Below are 20477 nucleotides of genomic sequence, written 5' to 3' on the forward strand. Positions count from 1 at the left end.
GTATTGCAGTTTTAAAGAAAGATATTGCCAGCACTTTTCATATTGAGGGGCTGCAGGATGGCTCTGGGCCACCTTGCAGCCATATTGCTGAAGGGTGTTATTAATTGTCAGTCTGTTACCATGCTTGTGCTGCTCAGAGGTGTCTGATGGCTGGAACTTCATCTATTAAAATAGAACTAGTAAAGGTATATCTTGACAAGTGCAGGATATCATGTTTTCTTATGAAGTCTGGAAACTCAAGGTGTTTTCCTTGTGAGGGTGCACGCAGACAGTCTGTCATTATGACCTGATTGCATTCACAGAACGTTTCTGCCCTTGTCTCATTATTGGAGAACACATTCTTGGCTCCACACAGTTCCCTTCCTGTGGCTGGCACCTTCCTCCTCCAGTGAGATCCAAATCTGGTGCAGGTAATCTAAAGCAGTCTGAGATACTCTTATCCTCCTTTCCAGTCTGTATTAGTCTGTGAGGACAGCAGCTCGTGTGCTGTGGTCCTGGACTGTGCTGGAAGATAGAGTTTGTTCTCTGCCTCCCCTTTGAAATAAAGGAAAAGCACTGGAACCCTTGTTCCCTTCTCAAATATATTGTTCAGATTTCAGCCACCAGCTCTGCCACATGGCTGTTATCTAAAGAAAACAGATTTGGGATGGGCCTTACATGAACCTCTTCTATTTACAAAACAGATGCAAAGAAAACCCTTGATTTGGATCATTGCATGCTTATAATCACCACACACAGAGCTCATGGTAGCAACTGCTGAAGGACCTTACTGTATTTTAATTGATTGTCTTTGTGTGAATCACATCTGCCAATTACTAACTCAGTCCTTAACAATATCTGTTTTCTACACAAAGAAAGGAATATGTCATGCCATAGAATTACCCCTCAGGAAAAAAATAGACTTATGGTCCCATTGCTATCATAATTTCCTACTGAACTATCCAGTCCTGCACAACTGGAATCAGAAAATAAGAGAGATGAATAGAACAAAATATTATCTAAAATAAAAAAAAATTATGGCCAGTGTGATTCAAGATTTTGCACAAGCTATTTAGGTTTTCCAGTAGGATATATATGTTTTTGAACATTTTGCTACTTATATAATAGTTTATGCTAGAGGGGTTTTCCTATCAGTAAAATTATATAATATTTTGCTTTATTTAATCCAAAGGAGTAAATTAACAGTACTTCACTTGGTCTAACTCATTGAATGATCCTGTGATGATGGGACATGTTGTGCTGCTGGTTAATGTACTGTAGCTGGACTGAGAAACAGCTAAAAGGGAAGATAGGACTCTGTATTACTACTGCCACTGCTTATACCAACAACAAAAGAACACAATGGAAGAGCAAATTTGGAAGCTATTGCTTTAAGTTATCTGGAAATATTCCTCAGACACGTTCTCTTCTGATGCTTCATTATACACTAGTAATTTAAATTGTTACTATTCATATTTTCTATACAATGTTATCCTCTGATCCTTGTCTTCCTTGTGCAGTTGCTATCCTTCCTCTGATAAGGAGGTATGTGTTATAATTCTGTTTAATATATTTGCATTCTTTATAGTTCATGATTGGTAATTATACTTTTCCTATTAATAGAGTTCTTTCGTCTTTCAAACATTTTCTCATTGGATTCCAGCAAATCCTTTTAGGCATATTGAAACTTTCAGGCTTCTGTTACCTAATCTGTCTTCCTGGCTAGTTTTAAAGTACCTTTTTCTCCACCCCCCTTAATTTTTTTCTTTTCTGTATTTCTGGAGTGGTGAGGTATTTGAGATTACACTTCCCCTAGGTAAGATACCGTATCTAGCTATCGACTTTTGCTTAATGATTGAGTTTTCTACGTGCATGGCTTGTCAATACCTCATAGCTACAGTTTCATATCACATTTTTTTTCATGTGAATGCCCCTTTTCTGTATAATTAAGAAGCCCAAGAAATATGGGCAAGTGCAGGTAAGTGTGTGAACTGTTGCAGGCTTTTCTGAAGGGCTCTATGTGCTGTTCGTAATCACTCACGTGCTCTGCAGCTGCATGGTCTTGTGAGCTGAGACTACAGCAAGGCCTTCTGGAAATAGCTTCCACAAATAGATTGTTGGTACAAAGAACTGAACACACCTACTGCTGGTGAGAGAGAAATAACTGGTACAATTGGTGTTTTCTGGTCTGTAAACCTCTGGGAGCCAAGGACTTTCTTCTCAAAAGAATTCTCTAACTGTTACCCCTGGGGGCTGTGTGTATGTCATGACATAAAACACAGTCTGAATTAATTATTTAGTATGGTGCAGCCCACTTTGACTTATAAGCTATAAAAAGCCCGCCCGAGAGAGAATTAATTATTGCTGGAAATAACATATAATTACAATGTTGCAGGGAAAAGATAAGAATTAATGTGCCAGGTGTAAGTAGATTAGACCAGCTTGACAGAAATGAGCAACTAAAAAAGAATTTATAGATGAAAGCTTACAGCCTTGCATCCATAGTGACTGGAAAGCATTACCATGTGATGACTGCTTAGTGGCTTATGTGAAATGAGATATTGGCTTTAGACTCATTGCTCAGAGACAGGTCTCTATGTCACAAATCTGACAACAAAATGGAGTGAATTGAACATCTCATCAGAGAAATGAGGAGAGAAAAAGCCCAGAGGCTAAATTAAACTTATTTGCCTTCTTGAAATTATCTCCTTGGGCAGGACTTGAGGAGTCCTGTGGCAGAGAAGGGCTTTGTGAGGATACACATTTCTGTCTGCATTTCTGTCCTTGCCCAGTGGAGCAGGACTATGAATGCCAGGGTGGAAAGCAAGCTGAATTTCACCAGAAAAAAAGGAGAAATACTGGTTTATTGGTCTATCAAATAGGGAGGGATGAAGAGGAAGGAGAAAATGAAGTTTTCCCATGGCTTACCAATTTTCTTCTTATATATTATCTATCTGTCTATCTATCTATCTATCTATCTATCTATCTATCTATCTATCTATCTATCTATCTATCTAATTATATATATATATATAAAAATATATATATAATAATATATATAATGATATAATGATATAATGATATTATATCATTATATAATTTCTTCTTATAATGTGCTCTTTGACACCTAGGAGGTGTATTATGCCTACTTTGAAGGCCAGTTTGTGAGAAGTGATCTTTGCCAGCTGTGTGGAATCTGATCAGGAACACCAATACCCTGAATGAACATGGAAGACAACTGTACTGATGGCTTTCTTCTACCTGGGGTTGCAAGGTATCTCCTTGTAGTGACTAAATCACTACAGATAAATCAGAACCACACGAAATCAGAATGTTGAAGAATTTAAAGAAGTGTTGGGAAAGACAAAATAAGAGTGTCTCAGTATAAAGAGTCTTTGGAACACTATGGCAGAAATCCTTATCTCATTGGGAGGGGATAAACATCCCTCTGAGCACACCTTATTCCATCTGATGGGCACAGGAGTTTTGCAGAATTGTACATAATTTTTGTTCTTAAATTATTCAGTATTCTTGGCGAAAGTCAGTAGAGTCTGCACCTGGGTCCATCTCCAGGATGAAATAAAATTGGAGAACTTTTTAAGGATCTTTCCTTATTTTCTCCCCTAACTTACATGCAACAATAACTTTTTTCTTTTGGTGTTGTAATAGTGTGATATCAGGCACATGGTTACCTCTGCAGCTGGTCACAGTGATTCCACCTTACCTACCACTTGCCATCAGGACTAGGGATCATTTCAGCTTCTCTACGCAATCATAGTTTCATAAAAATTGCACTAAAGTTTCCAAATCTCTAGATTTTTTATTTTTTTTTACTGTTGCTAAAAATGTAAAGCTAAATTTGAAGTTTAAACTTCTTTTTTCAGTAGAATTCTTTGGATCAAAATTTTAAAGAATATTTCCAGGACTGGCTAAAATAACTCACACCCAAAACAAAAAATAAACCAAAACCACCAAAATCTTATTTCAAACATCCATGTCACTGTTGATAGTAGTTTGTTCCCCTTATTTCAAAATGGCATATTAGTGGTTCAGATAAAGTAGAATCATTCCATTACATTCCATTTACAAAATCTGTCTTTTATTCCATTTATGTAGAACTAAAACTAAGACTTTCAGGAACATGGTTTAGTAGAATAAAATGTGCTGGTTTGTTTTGGGGTTTTTTTTTTGAGTTTCAATGAAAAGACTGTCTGGCCTTATGCTTTTGAATATAATTCCTAGGAGTTTTGGGGATATAAGTTTAAAATCAGTTAGCCTGCTGATGTGAAACTATGTGAAGAGGACCTCTGGAGGTTTGCTAACTATTGCTTAATATTTAAATAAAAAAACTCACTGATATACAGATCTAATTTTTGGTTGATTGCCTCATAGAGATTGCTAGAAGTAAAACACTTTGCAGCATGAATCAATCCATTGTTTTGATTTCAATTATATTGGGCCATGCATAATTATGATTGACTCTTGTGAGCATTCACAAATTCACATAATGAAGAGTTTAGTATAGCAATAGGATCAATAGAAAGTAAAGCTTTGTCAATGTTATTTAAGACTTTACAATTAAGATCACAAAAATATCTCAGAGAAGTTAATGTTTCAGTGCCCACATTAACATTCCCCAGTTGCTGTTTCATTGGCATTCATTTTATAACAGAAAGAGACAAGAATATAAATAAGAAAAAACCCAATATATGTTCATGCCTACACCCAGAGTGTCCCAATTTTCACTCATACAGAGATTATGAGTTTGTTTTAAGTTTGCAACAACCCTGTTGCTCGGGTCTGAAGGGGAAAATACCTGGAAGCAAGTACAGAGACTCCATGTGGAAGATCACAGCTGGTCTGTGCTGCATCACCAGCTAGGACCACACTGATACTCCTGTCTTTCTTGGTTGTTTCTTGATTGACTGGGACACAACTGGGTGTATCCCTGTCATTTGTGTGTGGTTTGCAATGACTTCATGAATAGGCTGTATCAGAACTGTGTCCAATGGTCAACCTTGGAATTTGACTTTCTGTAGAATCAAAAGATTGCTATGTTTTGATTTGTGCAAACTTCCTTTTCCCAACCACTTCCAATTGACAGTGCAAGAGTCAGGGAAGCTCAGGGATGAGTCTCACTGGATACCTTCCAGAGGTTCTCATATTTGCTAGGTTATAAGAATTCATTAATATGGTTGTGGGTCATTCAATGCCCTGTTGCTGCAACGCCATAAACATTGTGCTTTATTAGAATAGCTGTAGAATATCTAAATACCAGCCAGTTTGGCTTTCCCATCTTTATTCTTTTATTCATTTGGGTATGAATTTTGCCTCTTTATACATTTTGCAAGGCAGGACATTTTGTTTTCTCAGTGCTTTTTGGTTCAAAAAGGGGTAATTAAAACCAAAGAAAACAAACAAAAAACCAAATAAACAAACCAACAAAGAAGGGAAAAATGTAGAAAAAGCCCTGTGTTTGAGCACGCTTCACTAAAATAAGAATACACCACTGGAGGCTTTCTGATCATCCATTCCAGCCCCTGCTGCCCCTGGCACAGACACACAATCCCTCCCATAAAGTGATCAGGCTTCAGTTATTGCAGTTTGTCCCTGAAGTCCTCAGCCCATTGAGCTGAACAGGTCGGCTCCCCGTCTCGTCACTGTCAATATGTGACAAGACTGTTTTCTGAAAGTTCTCAAAATAAAGGAAGTAGAGGAGGAGGGAGGGTAAAAGCACATTTTAAAATGGAAGATTGATTTTGCAGACTGGCACAGGTCTGGAAAGTCAGGGAGATTTCTTCCATAACCACAATTAGTTTTTGGAAATCATAGAGGAGTATTTGGGGATGGATTTTTTAAATACATACTTTGGTGAATAATATGGTGTTCTTTTCACATAAATTGTCTAGTCAGCAGGCTAAAAATTATCAGCTACTATAAAACATATATCATTTTGAAATTCTTTCATAATTGTCAAATGAGAGGTAGGAATAATAAAAATCTGTGAACTTCAAATTCTTATTGGGAAGTGATATAGGTGTGTACCTATGACTTGCATTTATATTGTTAATTAGAGATACACGTAAAATGGAGTTTTGATCACAACAATACTGAGCATCCTGGTAATGCCATGTTTACCCTGTTTTTACATTTCCCTTGACATCTGCTCATGGCCACTATGGGAGATGGGATATTGGGCTGTACAGATCTTGGATTTATCCGAGTGAAACTATTCTTATATTCTTCCCTACTTCCATTAAATTCTTCTAAAAATATAATCACATTTTCACTGCACAGTGACATTTTCTCATTTATTACCTAATTTGAAACTGCTTCTAACTCTCAAGAAACATTTATTTCTACTCCTAATCTCTAAATGAAGTTGATAGGGTGTTTGGTTCAGTTTAAGATTAAGAAATCTAAATTTTGTTATCTAGCACAGATGTTTACTGTTACACTAGGTGTCCATGATCCTCTTACAATCAATGAAGGCCTTGTCAATACAAATAATAGAGTCTCTCCAGCTCCCTGGTCTTTATAGATTGCATTGATTGCATCTCCATTAATGATAATGGGAGCTTATATAATGATCTTGATTCAGTTTCCTAAACATAGATGCCTAATACTTTTTGAAAAGCTATACTGTATCCCCCTGGCAGCTTTCTGCTGCTTCAAAAGGACGCAAATCTCCTCCAGCAGGTTCCTTGTCAGATCTATGAACCCACTTGTGGGTCTCTTGAATAAACTGGAGAGTTTGAAAAGGGCAGTGTAGAGGCAGTAGAATGGAGCCTGGTGGTTACCTGAGTTTGGTATGATAATGAGAGCCTCATTTTTTGCCTATAGGTTGGTATTGCTGCTCACAATTCAGTAGAATCCTCAATGTAAAATGAAAAATATATCATCCCTTCTTGGATGCTGAATGAAATCTGAGATTTTATTTTTCTCAGTTCTTTGAGTGTCTTCAGTTCTGACATAGTAGCTGTCCTGGTTTAGGGCAAATTAGGGAGGAAACTTCCAAAGGGGTCCCTCTAGAAAGCAGATTCAAGTGGCCCCTCCCCCAGCTGGTTCAGGAAGATATTTCATTGGAGAAAAGTGGAAAAAACATGTTTATTTAACAAGCAAAGTATTCGCAAGCATAAAAAAAGAATAATATTAAACAATGGGACAATTAAGTGATAATGAACATAACTGGAAAATGAAGACTAAGAAGGACCTAGCAAATGAATTTGCTGCTCCGTTTAACTGTTTCCTTTTTAATGTATTATGTTTGCCTGGGGGTTTTACCTGGCAGGGTAAGCAAACTTTCTCTCTAAATGTTTTTACATTTTCCCCAAACACTGGACACAGAAACCTTTTGAATAAATAATTTTGGTAGGTATTCAAGACCATAATAATTTAAATATAATCCTTCAACAGAAGACTACATAAAGCACTGTGTTGGCAACAAGCCCAATACTCAAATATAAGAGAAAATTCAATAGTGGCAATCTCACTATTTGGGAAATGAGAATCAGGAACCCTGGAACTGTGCTATAGAATCAAGCACCTTATTACTTGTCTTATTGTGCATCATCTGCACTGTGCACCTGTGCCACATTTACAAGATTCTCTGTAGTCAGAGAACTGAAACTAAAACACACAGATACACACAACAGAAAGGAATCTGAGATTTCACACTGCTGGTTTCTATAGGAATGGAGGATTTAGGTTAAGAAAAGGCAGCTGCTGTGAATATTACATTAAATTTGCAGGCTCTTGTGACACGTCTGGTTGCCCAGCTCTGTCCTGGGGAATACAAATGAGTGTTCATTCCATCTGAAGCCCCTATGGCTGACTTCAGTGGTCCAGCTGAGGACTTTTTATATTTAATCATACCACATATCCCATATTTTGTTTCTCAAGTGACAAATGTAGAGACAGTAACAAAGACTTCCCCTATGAAGCCAAAGATCTCCCCTCTTACTGAGTGGGGCTGTAAGGCTTGAAACTGAAGCACTAACAAATAGAAATGGTTTTGCTTTTTCCTGTCATTTAAAAAAGTACTTATTTTTCAGAGAGTGCCTAGCAGAGTCTGAAAAAGCCATCCCAAAAGTTTTTGAGAGCATTTAAGCCCAGAGAATTTCCCCTAAAGGCTGGGAGAGTTAATGGTTAGGAAGGTGGGTTGTATTTCCTATTCCACCTTGTTACTGAATGGAGGGGGAAAACCAAGATATCTTCTAAACAGCAATGGCCTTTAATCCTTGAGATAAGAAGTCAAGCATTAAGAACAGCAGTTTTAGAAAGGATGTAGGATTAGGAACCTGAAAAGTAAAAGTAATTCTGTCAATGTGCAAAAGCTGGGAGAGTTTGCTGCTCTCACAGCAGACAAGTGGAATTTTTTCTTTCTTTTATTCTGAAAATTGACCTTTCAGTCAAAATAAAGAAGTGGAAAATGTTCCACATCAAAGCCTATTTCCCTAATGGGGGTCTATATCGTCATAACCTCTTTAAAATGAAAATTCTTCCTTAACAAAACCTAAAGGCAACAGAAGTATTACTAGATACCTCTAGGATTGATCCTGTGGTAACCAGAAAACTGAGTCAGGTACACATCCAGATGAGCAAGGTTATAATAATCTTCCTCTTGCTTTGGACCATTACAGTGTTTCAGATTAACTACTCTCCTTTCAATTATGAAATAAAAACATAGATAAGTTCAGCAAATTCTGTCTCTGACAATATCCAGTGCCAACTATTTTCACCAAGAAGCCAGGATACAGACAAAAGATAAACATCAGTTTTCCTCAGGACACATTTCTACTTAGCTTGTGGTAGTCCAAGACTCTGAACAGTTAAATTAAGATTTAAACTACCAGCAAAATTTGCATTTATGGTCTTAATAACTCATAAGAAAAATTCAAGTTAGAGTAGGAAAGCAATTGTTACATATTTTTCTGCCCTTCAATGTAGAAGAGTTCAAGCTTTGCTCCAAGCTGACACAAAGAGTTACATTTAATAAATCCAGTCAGAAGCAGGTAGTCAGTCATTAAGATCTGGGAAGCGAATCTACCTTGTCACATCATTTTCTTGCCTGTGAGGACTGGTATACCCTGAACATCCTAGTCTGCTGTACTGACAAGTGTGGGACAGACTATTGATTGTAACTCTGACCATTCTTATTTTCTAGATGAAATGTCCATTCCTGCTAAGCTCTTAATCTCAATGTGGATATGGCCAGTTTAGCAGTGTAATTGTAAAGAAGTGACAGTGGTATAGACAGGAGGATGTGATGTCTTAATCAAGAGTACACATAATATTTCTGGGAACTGCTGATCATTGTGGGTTAGTGGTGGAAAACATATTGAGAGGATTGTGGGAAATAATGTCTCATGGGCTTAGAAGAACAGGCCAACAAGATTTTTAATAGAGTTTTAATAGAACAGAGGTATGATCAGAACAGATAGGAAATGAGATAAGGCAGCTGCTCCCTTCAGAAACTTCTTAATTTTTTTAACTAGCTCAGCAAAAATAAATGTGGAATGCAATGTTGCAAGACTCCCCTTTGGTAAATAGCAAAACTAACACCACTAACAAACAGCAATTTAAATGTCCTTAACCAGCTGCAGTGTCAGTTATATTTCCAAAGAGGTAGCTGAGGGGGGTCACTCTGAAACCTTTATAGTGATGACTTAATCTCCTACTTGCAGGACTTCACAGATCCTTGCTGATCTTTGCTGGCTGAACAGGCTGGCTCTCAGTGGAAGGGAAGCTGTGACAAATGGCCCTTGCTTTGTCCCAGCAGGACATCTTCTCTACCACTGAACAGAGATTACACCGTGGAATGAATTCTGGTTCAAACTGCAATTGTCTCTGGTGAGTGTGAAGACAGATCTGTTTTTCTGGAGATGCTGCAGCTGTATATAATAATACATAAATTCATTTCTACAGATAAAGGAGGAAGGAGCAGTTAATTACTTAGCTAGTGGTTATAAACATGTCATAAGTGAACCAAAAGGAAAAAATGGAAAGTTTTGTCCCTATGGCTATTATTTAATCATTGGGTCACCCAAATTTTCCCTTACTTGGATGTTTATCTGACCTTCTGTTCTGCTGAGTTTTTCAGCATTTGTCTTGAATGTGCTGTGAATTTTGCACAAGGTGATGCATATGATGCACAGAGCAGAGCACTGTCTGCTCACTGCCAAGATTTTGCCCACAAAGAGGAAACATGGAGGGAGCATTTGACAAGTTTTCTCCATGGTGCCAGTGCCTTTTTGCTATACACTTTTGTGTGAGATCACCTTGTGAGGAAGAGATGGAGGGAAGCAATTCTGAAAAGCAGTAAACTATGGTGTGATAATGACAGGAGAAAGAAGAGTGGGTGGAGGAGACTCACTCTTCAGACTTTAGAGATCTCCTTTAAGGTGTGTACTACTGGTGGATAAAGAGACAAACTTGCAGTGATGTGTCTGTCAGCATTGTTTAGCAGTGAAGAAGCAAGATAGAAAGAAATTGCACAAGAGTCTATTACTGTTGCTTTCTAGGTAGGCTGTAGAAGAAAAAGAGTGCAAAGGAAGAGCTGCAGTTTACAGTCAGAGTTTGGCATCTATTCCCATCCTGTCTTTACATATCAATTCATTTTACTGCAAGCATATGAAGGATCACTCTCTCTCCCTTGCCACTGTGACATCTCTTTTAAGGGGGCAAAGAATAAAAAGTGAATAAATTATGTGTTCTGCTCTGTATCCATTTAAAAAGCTGTGTGATCACACATACATTTTAAATTTTTATTTTTTTAAGAGAAAAATGGAGGAATCAGTCTATAAACTTGGACTATATTCCTGTTAACAACTTGATCCTTTCTGTTTACTCATTATTCCTGCCTTTCTCTCATCTGTTTCTGCCACTGTCAACAATGAATACAGCCCTTTGAGTTCCTTCTAAAGTTAGATCCTGTGAAGCTACAAATTGCAGCCCTTCAGAGATTAACATCTACATACAAAAGAGTGAAGCTTTATGCATAAAAATAATTTTTACTGCCTTATGAGTTTCTGTCTATTCTGTGGCTGTGAAAGAGACAATTTCTGGTGTTTAAAATGGGACACCTTGGTCGAGGCTCTTCTGATTCCCGGATTTCCCACTGCTGTTGCTGGAGGAGAGGCTACCAATCCTCAGCTCCATACTTCTCCAGGAAGGCCACAAGGGATTAGAGCTCAGTAGTATTTTCTTAAGACACTGATAAAAGGAACAACATATTTTGCATTCTTTTTGTTGTTCAAATGGCATACAAAATAATAGAATATAATTAAATAATTTTAAATTAATTTAATAATCTTAGTTTAATGCTTATAGCAGGTAAAAAAAGGTTGAGGGATTATTGTGTTTTGAGTAGTTGTTTTTTATTTTACATTAAATTTAGAAGAAAAGTTGAGTTTTTTGGAGTGAAAGGATTTTAAATCCTCATATTTTACAGTCATACTTAAAAGAGTAGAGAAGAAAATTAAATCTAGCTAATAGAGTCTTACCTAAATAAGCATTAAATAGCAGGTCTGAGGTGAGTTGACTGGTAAATAATGTGGGTGATATTATGATTCAATAACTTCCCTTTTCTGGCTTGGTCTCATGCTTTTCTCATCTGACTCTCACTATGGGATACTTGGCAAACAGATCAACTTCTGGTTCAGTGAGCTGCTGTGAAGAAGTTGTACCTTTGCACCAGCTGGATATGCAGCTGATGTCAGCAAAATAATACCAAACTGCTTGAAAATTTTTACAGTGGCAAAAATCTGGTATTCAAGGCCTCTTCTACCCAAACATTTGCAAGAGAAGGTGGGAGCCTTGCTAGAAGCTAAGAAATTACCAGTGCAGGTAAATCATAAGGCTTTCCAGATTAACACCCAGGCACAAAGTGTGTGTGAGCAGCAAGTAGCTGGTGTCTCTAACAATCAGGGCATTTAGTTGTGTCCTGGAAGGGGAAAACTGGAAAATAAATATTACCTAATACTGCTGGAAATGTAATGCTCTTCTCTGTGCTAGAAAGGGATGGCTGCTGCTCTTCATTCTGGGTAGTGGTTGGTCACAGAGTCACAGCATCATTGGAAAGGGCCCCTTAGAAGTACCTGGTTCAGTCTACTTGTTTCAGAGTAACTTGAAGATTTTTCGAGTGAGATGAATGGAGAAAATGTGCCAGGGCAACATTTTTACATCTTTAATTTAGTTTCCCCATGAATTCTTAAAAAGAAAATGCACAGAAATTTTAGTTCTTGATGTAATTGCTGTTCATAATAAGATATACTTTTTTTTTTTTTAATGTTCTTTACTAATTTCATGACTTTCTGAGTAGTTTTCACACTTACTCAGAAAGTCCTGAAGTTATGCAAGGACAAAATTCAGTTCTTGTGAGTAAGGATGATTTGTGATTCAGTCTGGGGAGTGTTTTTTAAATAAGTTTTTAGAACAGGGTAAGAGAACATACTTATCACAGTCTAGCTTTCTTCCTCTCCAAATAATAATTAGCTTCTTCCCCTCTTCTACCATTGGTCAGTAATTGCAATTTATGAACCTGCCCTTCACATTTTGAAATAATAAGATATGTGTCCACTCACTCCCATCCCTTCTCTGGTGTGCTATCACACAGGTCAAATGCCAGCCTTTGACACAGCACTTGCATGTCTGGACTGTTACGTAGACACATGTTAAAAAGCTGTGGAGTGCAATGAACCCTGGAGGAAGGAAGAATCCAAAAGCAGAAAATTAATTTAAAACATGGCCAGCTTTCTGCCTCAAAATAGACAGCAATTCTTCCATCAATTTATCATAATATTTATAGAGCCTTTAATACTCCACTAGTTGATTACTTAACTGCCTTAGAAGAAGTTATAACCAAAACATTATGTTAAGACAGAAAACTTGATTATCCCCTTTTTTTAGGTAGACACAGAGAAAACAAAGTGAGCTAAGCAGTTAGAGTTAGGCACATATAAGAAGAGATCAGGTGTTAAGCTGAATGTTTAGAAACAGCTAAGTAATACCAAAATCCCATCACAAGCCTACTGTCATCATTAAATGCCTAAATACCTCTAGAATTCTGCTGCGTAGCCACTGTGTCACTTGCCAACACACTACAGGCAGGAAGGTATCCCTGTACAGAAGGCAGCTTTCATGAATTGATCTGATACCTTCACTGCAAAATAGGAACAAATTAGTTTATCTGTTTTTCACTCCCCCTCAGACCCCTCCCTAAACACTTCAAATGTCACTATTTCCTCAGGAACTGAAGGTGTGCCTAACAGCATGTCCTGCACAGAAATATGATAATCTCTCTTCAATGTTTGGCAACTAGTATCTATTAATTAAGAATCCATCATTTTTACTCTGTAATTATATTTATTAAACCCTAACTCATATCCTAACTATAATTAGTTCCTGCTAATTAATTTTATCAAATCCCTCTAGATTCATATCTAAAGTAAATATTGAGTAGCCCTACACTAATTATTTCAATCAACGTGGAATGCATTTCAAATGACTTTGAATAGTTTCTATTAATTAAATTGAGTATAAAATAAATGTTCAATACAATATGTTTGTAAATGTTAAGATTTTAAGATAAAAGAAAATAAAAGACCGGTATAATGTGAAATACTCATCTGCATATTAGACCAAATTAAATAAGACAATTCTGTCTAAGTCAGAATTTTTAATGGGAAAACAGAGAAGTTTTTATATTTGAAATATATGGAGAATTATGTCTGAGTACTATAAGGATTTACCTTGAAAAGCTTTTTCATATCCTTTGAAAGTAGATGGGACTCCCTATGTTTTTTAAAAAATCTATTTTAATTTTTTTAAAAAATATGAAAAATTCAATAATATTTATATAGCTAACTTTGCAAGTAAAGAGAAAGCTGATAGTGAAACACTTTTGGATGAGATGCAACATTTTTGTCAGAATGGACTGTGGGAATCATCCTTACCTACCAAAACTGAGAGACAACCTGCTTGAGTCATAGAATCCATGAATAACCTGATTTGGAAGGGAACTGCAAAGGTCACTGCTTCCAGTTCCTGGTTCTCTTGCTATTGATAACTCAACTTGGTCTATACAGAAAATGGAATGACGGTGTCAATTTGGGTTTCTTAAAGCAAAGTGATTGAAAATGAGGTAGCAACAAGAAGTCAGCATTCAGATCACAACCATTTTGGACTCCATGGGTTATTCTTGACCTTTAGCTGGAAAGCCCCTGTAGACACTGTCTTGGATCTTCCATACATCTACAGATGCCTCAGATATCCCAAGGTATCTAAAATGGTCCTTCACTTAATCTGCTGAAAGTTTCTAGGCTGCTTACTGGAGTTAAAATACTAAAGATTTTTGTAAATGCTTTAATCCAAGAGAGCTGTATGTCTTATCTCCATTTATACACAATGGTTAGAAAACTCCTAAAATACTTAGAACTCTGCTGTTCCAGAGAAAGAGGGGTTATACATCCTTCCTAATATTAGAAATCCATGCTGTACTTTCTGTTCTTGTCTTCCCCTAAATGAAAAAGGCACGTTCATCTGCCCTATTATAGAGAAAAACTACAGACCAGGAAGCATCTCATCCTTAAAGTGTTTGTTTATTTCTGCTCTCTCTATGTGTGGTGGGGTGACCAGCACAGACAGAACCATTTCTAGTGCAGATGCCTTGGATAACATTGCTCCTGCTTGGTGAGACTGTGGAGGCTTTGAGCAATGCTGAGTAAACAAGACTGGAAATAACTCCAGTTTCTGTGTTGGTTTTGTCAACTGTTTTGGCTTTCTGGAATTACACCTTTCCTAAGATTTAGTGACTGGTGAGAAGAGCCTGTGTCATTTTTGAAGGATGACAGTTTGCTGTCATGGTGGCTACAGAAGTTGTAGCATTTGGTGGTGAAGGGAAAACAGATTTCAGCTCTGTATCTGCCATGGGTTAGTCTTGATTTCAACTCATGTAACACAGGTCAATTGTGTAAAGTAACTTCCATCTGTGGCTATTTCATTTTAATTAACAAAGAATGCAAACTAGCAGAAGTGAAATCCTAGTCCAAGGAAGAATATGTGGTAATATGTTTCAGACATACTATGCTATTCAATTTTCATCTTCTGCTAATATTTTGCAGTATCACTCACTATTTGGCACTATGACAGTCATTTTGCTACAGAGATCACGACAACACTGACTTTTCTTTTTTTTTAAGTTTATGGAGAACCACAAATATGTCTTTAATTTTAAAATCTTATTTAAACATGCATGTACACACACATAAAGGAAATTTAAATATTATGGTCTGTTTTGTATCGCTGTGCATATTGGTATCAATGACTTGTTTTTCATGTGCCATTTGACACCCTTTCACCATCCAAATATGATCCTGGGAAAGCTTTACAGATTTCTAGGATAAAGAAACCATTAGTACAACTCTTCTGATGACGTATATTTTCAGACTTTAGATTTCATGCAGCTGCTTCTATTTTGAGCTCAGTAACATGTGGTTGTGTAAAATATTTATTTTCCAGAAAGATATACAATCTTATTTTTGATAGTATCAGCAGATGGTGAGGCAATAGTTTATTCCAGTGGTTTATCATTTATACCATATGCTTAAAATTAATGCCACATTTCCCATCTGATTTTGTCTGACTTCAATAAAGCTACATTAATTTCCTTCAGTTGTTTACCCATCTTCAGGGCTTTTGGGTTATTCATCCTCAGGTGTGCCTTGTTGCCTGAAACCATCTTCTGCTCCAGCAAGCAAAACTAGTCAACCCAGTATCAGTCAACAACACTTTTTAATAGTTTCAGTGGTTTGTGTTTAACTTAATTGTTTCCTTCTTCTGGACCTTTTAGGTGTTTGTCTGTCCTTCAGTTGCTTCCATCCTCCAACAGATCATATTTATACAATTTCTATTGCTTCATTCATCCATCTCATAGATGGGTCTGATTCTCTCACCTTCTTTTTTATTCCCATCAAGCTGTATTGTAAAGGTCTTAATTTCTTTCTCTTAGCATTGCATACAATGCACAATGGATAAAAGTAAGGCTGCACAAAAATACCAGAGGGTTACTGCCTGTTATTCCTTTCTCTCTACCTTACTGCTATGCTTACCTTTTTATTTGCAACTTTTCTTCCCAATCATTTATCTATGAATTATCTAGATCTGTTTGTTTTATTTGCTAAATGAAGAATTTGGTCGATTTGTGACTATTAGAGGAAAAAAAACCCCAGCAATCAAAACCAGATTAAGCCATAGTCATTTAATTTTCTGTGGTTGGTGACAAGCATTTGTAAAAGCTAAGTCTCTAGGCAGAAAACTTTAGTTTTTCTTAATGGTTGATTTAGAATTTCTTCAGACATTTGGTCCTTTTTCTTTCACTGATGGTAAATCCGGAGGCCCAGAGTTTCTGTCCTGAAGGAGGTGAAGGAGGAAGATTGTGATCTGTATGAAAGGGAGTGTGAAGAAATGACAGCAATCTTGGTGGCACAACTTCTGGTCACCAGTTCTTTCACACCCAGAGATTTTTCAGCTTTTTCAGAGCCATTTTTTTTGATTAGCACTCTCATGTGAGTGCACACAGAAATTTTTCCTTCTTTGCTAGCTATCCCTGACACATTGCTGGCAATGCTTCCTGTTGGCTGCAGCACCATTTTAGGCCAGTCTAACCTTGTGAGACTTTGTGAGAAAGTCACAGAATTTTGGAGAACATGCAGTCAGAAATGATTCTTAAAATAGTCATTGTTTTATTGTACCTCCAGTGGTGGCTGATAATGTTTTTATAAAAGTGTCACCAACCACTTTAAATGATTGTGGTTTGCAATGCTTTTTCCATGTCAAAACATCTTCCCTTCACCAAATGTAGCCCTACCAACACCAATTGTCAGTATGAAACAGTTCAGGACAGTGTTATTTTTCTATTCTTATTGATCCATTTTCTTTTTTCAGCAATAAGATTATTAAGTGCTGGCTTTATACGTTACAGAATTATTTTCAGTTATAGCAAATGATTAGGAAAAGTATCACTAGTGAAGGAGGGAATCCTGTTGAATGTCATTTCACATGTACAGCACAGATTCTGGAATTCCCCCTGGTTTGACATATTTGGGAAAGCTACCAGAATGATACTGAATTTTACATAGATCCTCATATTGTCTAAGACTTGAGAAATGAGTGGGCTGTGCTTAAGATGTGTGCAGAAAAGTGCTGAATTTGCATAGATGGTATTTGCATATTTCTATGGAGAGTGACGTGTGTGCTATTCAGGAATAATTCAAAAGTACTTCTGCACATCAGAAATGTGTTCACACTGCCTGCTCCACCCATATGTAAATGCAGGTATGGATGTTTTTTATTGCATTACCATTTCAAAGTATGGTTAACTAGATTCTTTCCTTCTTTCTTTCTTTAGGCAAATCAGATTTTTGTGATGGTAAGAAGAACCATACCTGAAGCCTGAAGGTCAAGTTTCTGCTTGCTGATGGCTGAAGTGAAGATTGTACTGGGAAAACTTGTTGCTTGAAGACTTGTCCATTTATTTTGTCCATTTATTTTTTGCAGCCTGCTGGGTTACACGTACCTTGGAATGTCTGAGGGAAAAACGGAACAAATCTATTCCATGTCCTCACGTTATCAGAGACAGAATTTCAGCAGTGCATTACTATTTGAACAGATATGGTATAATCCATTACTCCTCTTCTCATAAGGAGAAAAATACAGTATTGGTTAACACATGGCACAGAAGCTCTGATTAATATTATATTTAGCTTGCTGCTTGTCTCCTAATTATGATTACTGTTCAGCACATTTCCTTAACAGTCCTTGGGTCATCGGATATGCAATGCAGCCCTTCTTGTAGCATCTGCCCATATCACAGGAAGTTCCTTCTCCTTCTGTACTCTTACCTTTTAAATAATAATAGGGCTGCAATAAGTAAAAAGGATTAGTGAAGCATTTCCTGCCCAACAGTGAGCCTCTTCCTGACCTACTGCTCACAGACTTGTTTGCATCCTTGTCCCTCCTGATGCTCTGCTCATGGTAGTGTGCATATTGCACAGATGTTTCTGTCATGCTATTACATGGCTATTTTCAACCTGTTTCTCAGAACAGATGTTCCCACATTGTGCTCTCCCTCCTTTCTCTGCTGACACACTCTGTATAAACAGCAGTGTGCATTTCTGTAGTCCTGGTTTGTGGAGAGAATGAAAATCAAAGCTAGCGACAGCATCTCCCTTTCCATGCTGCTTTATAATTTGTGAATGTTAGCCTGGTCTTCTTCTAGTCTTTCTCTCACTAAGATATTTCAATGCTTGATTTGTCTTATTTAAACCCATTTTATGCATTTCATGGGACAGTATTTGGAAGTGCCATGTGTTTTGCCATGTAAAAACTGTCTCCTTCAATGTGCCATCTAGTGGTTGTTCTTTCTTTTTAACCACAAATGGCAGGGTAATTTCAACAGTATGTATTCTGGGATTTAATCTAAAAAGAGAAACATCACAGTAATAAAATCTCATCTCCTGCCATCTGTCTCCTGCATATTTCTTTACAGTCCAAGTGCATTATATTTGAGCCCAAATGCTTCAGTGTTGGCAACAGTGGCTGGTTATGGTAAGAAATCCCCCATGAGTTGAAATGCAAAAAGAAGTTGACATATGGACAAAATACACCAGGGATGATAAGGGCTGGAGATTTATTCCTAATGTGCTGGAAGTTGTTAAGACTCCTAAACAATGGCATTTCTGGTTAATAGCAGTACTGATGTGTTTTGCACATTGCCTTAGTCCTGTAGCCCTACAACTAAGAACAAGTGGGGAAAATAAGAACAAGCTGGGAAAATGTAAGGAAGGAAGGGAAAGAAAACCAAGCCTCAAAGTGGATTATGTTCCAGATCCTCCTGAGAACAATTAATTAGGAGCGGACACAGACAAATTGATTTTCTTTCACTGAGGAGGGATAGAGGACATTCACTTTCAAATCAGGCTTGTTGTTCCTGAAATGGTGACAGTGAGCAATGTATCACTTAGAAATGACATGACTGTACTTTCCATCTTGCTCGTTTATTTGGAAGCTACTGCTTTTCTCTGTTGGGATTTATGCTTTCTAACATGTAAAGAGGTTTAGAAGCTGGAGATTGGTCAGTCTTTGGTCATGTCATACCTTAGAATGTCCCAACATTCAACCATATGATAGAGCTGCTAGGGAGAATTAAAATTATAAATTCAACACACATAAATTACTCAGCTAATTAATATCTGTACTATTTGGGCATGATCTATCAAGAACAAACATACTGATTCTAGTATTTAAGGCATTTTTTTGCTAAAAGCAAGCTGATGGTTGGTATAAACAAAGGAAGTACAGCAGATCAGCAGTAGACTTTTTGCTGCCAAACAGTGAACTTGTTCCTATCAAGAGAAATGCACTGGGGAAAAAAAATTGTAACAGTACTAACAAGGTATTAATTTATCTGTAAACATACATTGTGGAAATTTATAGTGTACATAAGATAACACTGCAGGGAAGTCACAAGAGGGAGGACTTGTTTGCTCAATTTCATATAACTAAAAGGGAGAAATGTAACTATGTTGCCCAATGCTTTCCTTGGTTACTACACACAACTACTTGGTTCTAACATTACTACCTTGGCTCCTACACACAAGAAAATCAGCCATCAGCCCTTGGGATTTCTTTATCTCTGACTGCAAGAGGGTCTGAACTGCTTTGAGTATTAGCTATCTAAAGTGAGATGAAATAAATCACATTATAATTCTATCTTTCTTTTTGGAAGTTCAGTTGATTGACAAATTTGGTCAGCTGGGCCAAAAATTCAAAAATTGTCAAACCACATATGATTAATTTCTTTTATCTTACACTTTTTAAAAGTTTAGCATCTAAGTTTGTCTCTTAGACAGTCAGAGGAGAAAGATAAGTTTGTCCAGAGGGCATGTCAGTCTTTACTGATGTTAGGTGACATGAATTTTCTTTAGAAAATGAATATGAGGACTGCAGGGACAGGCTTTTTTCCTTAACAGAGAAGTCTAATCTTTAGATGACCAAAAATAGCTGAGATGAATCTTACCCTGTGTGGTTTCATTAATTATTGTTAGCTGCAGAGGTGATTTCTGTGGTGGTAAAGTGACGTGGCAGGACACTTTAGAGTCTATTTGAGAACCAGTGGGAGATGAGTCGCAGTGTATAAATAGCCTCTGCAGCCATGCTGAAGTTCTTACGAGCACAGAGACCTATTGTAAAGGTTGTTTTCTAGGGACTTGGCTGATTTATGGGATTCTGACAGCAGGTGCCCCTGCCCAATTGGAAGAGAACAAGAGGAAAAGAGGATTCAGCCAACTGCAGATTAAAAGGAGATTGTTCAGCTACTCTTTTTTTCTCTGCTTCAAGGAGCTGGCATTCCTTGTGGAGAATTTGGAAGCTGATCCATTGAGACTGGGAAAACTAAATCCTATCAAAAAAGAGCTTTGAGACAGCTCATGGAGGTGTTT

The 20477-nt window shown here is 37.2% G+C and overlaps 1 long non-coding RNA gene across 1 annotated transcript; it reads left to right on the top strand.

The window, feature by feature from the left end:
* Positions 1-325: 325 nt before the first annotated feature.
* LOC111927450 (uncharacterized) lies at positions 326-18498 on the top strand. Its single transcript, XR_002863586.2, has 5 exons — positions 326-410; positions 3111-3253; positions 9666-9831; positions 17387-17407; positions 17536-18498. It is a non-coding gene; the product is annotated as an uncharacterized LOC111927450 (long non-coding RNA).
* The last annotated feature ends 1979 nt before the right edge of the window (positions 18499-20477 follow it).

The sequence above is a fragment of the Cyanistes caeruleus genome, chromosome 2 (assembly GCF_971803275.1).
Source record: "Cyanistes caeruleus chromosome 2, bCyaCae1.hap1.1, whole genome shotgun sequence".
Lineage (NCBI taxonomy): Eukaryota > Metazoa > Chordata > Aves > Passeriformes > Paridae > Cyanistes > Cyanistes caeruleus.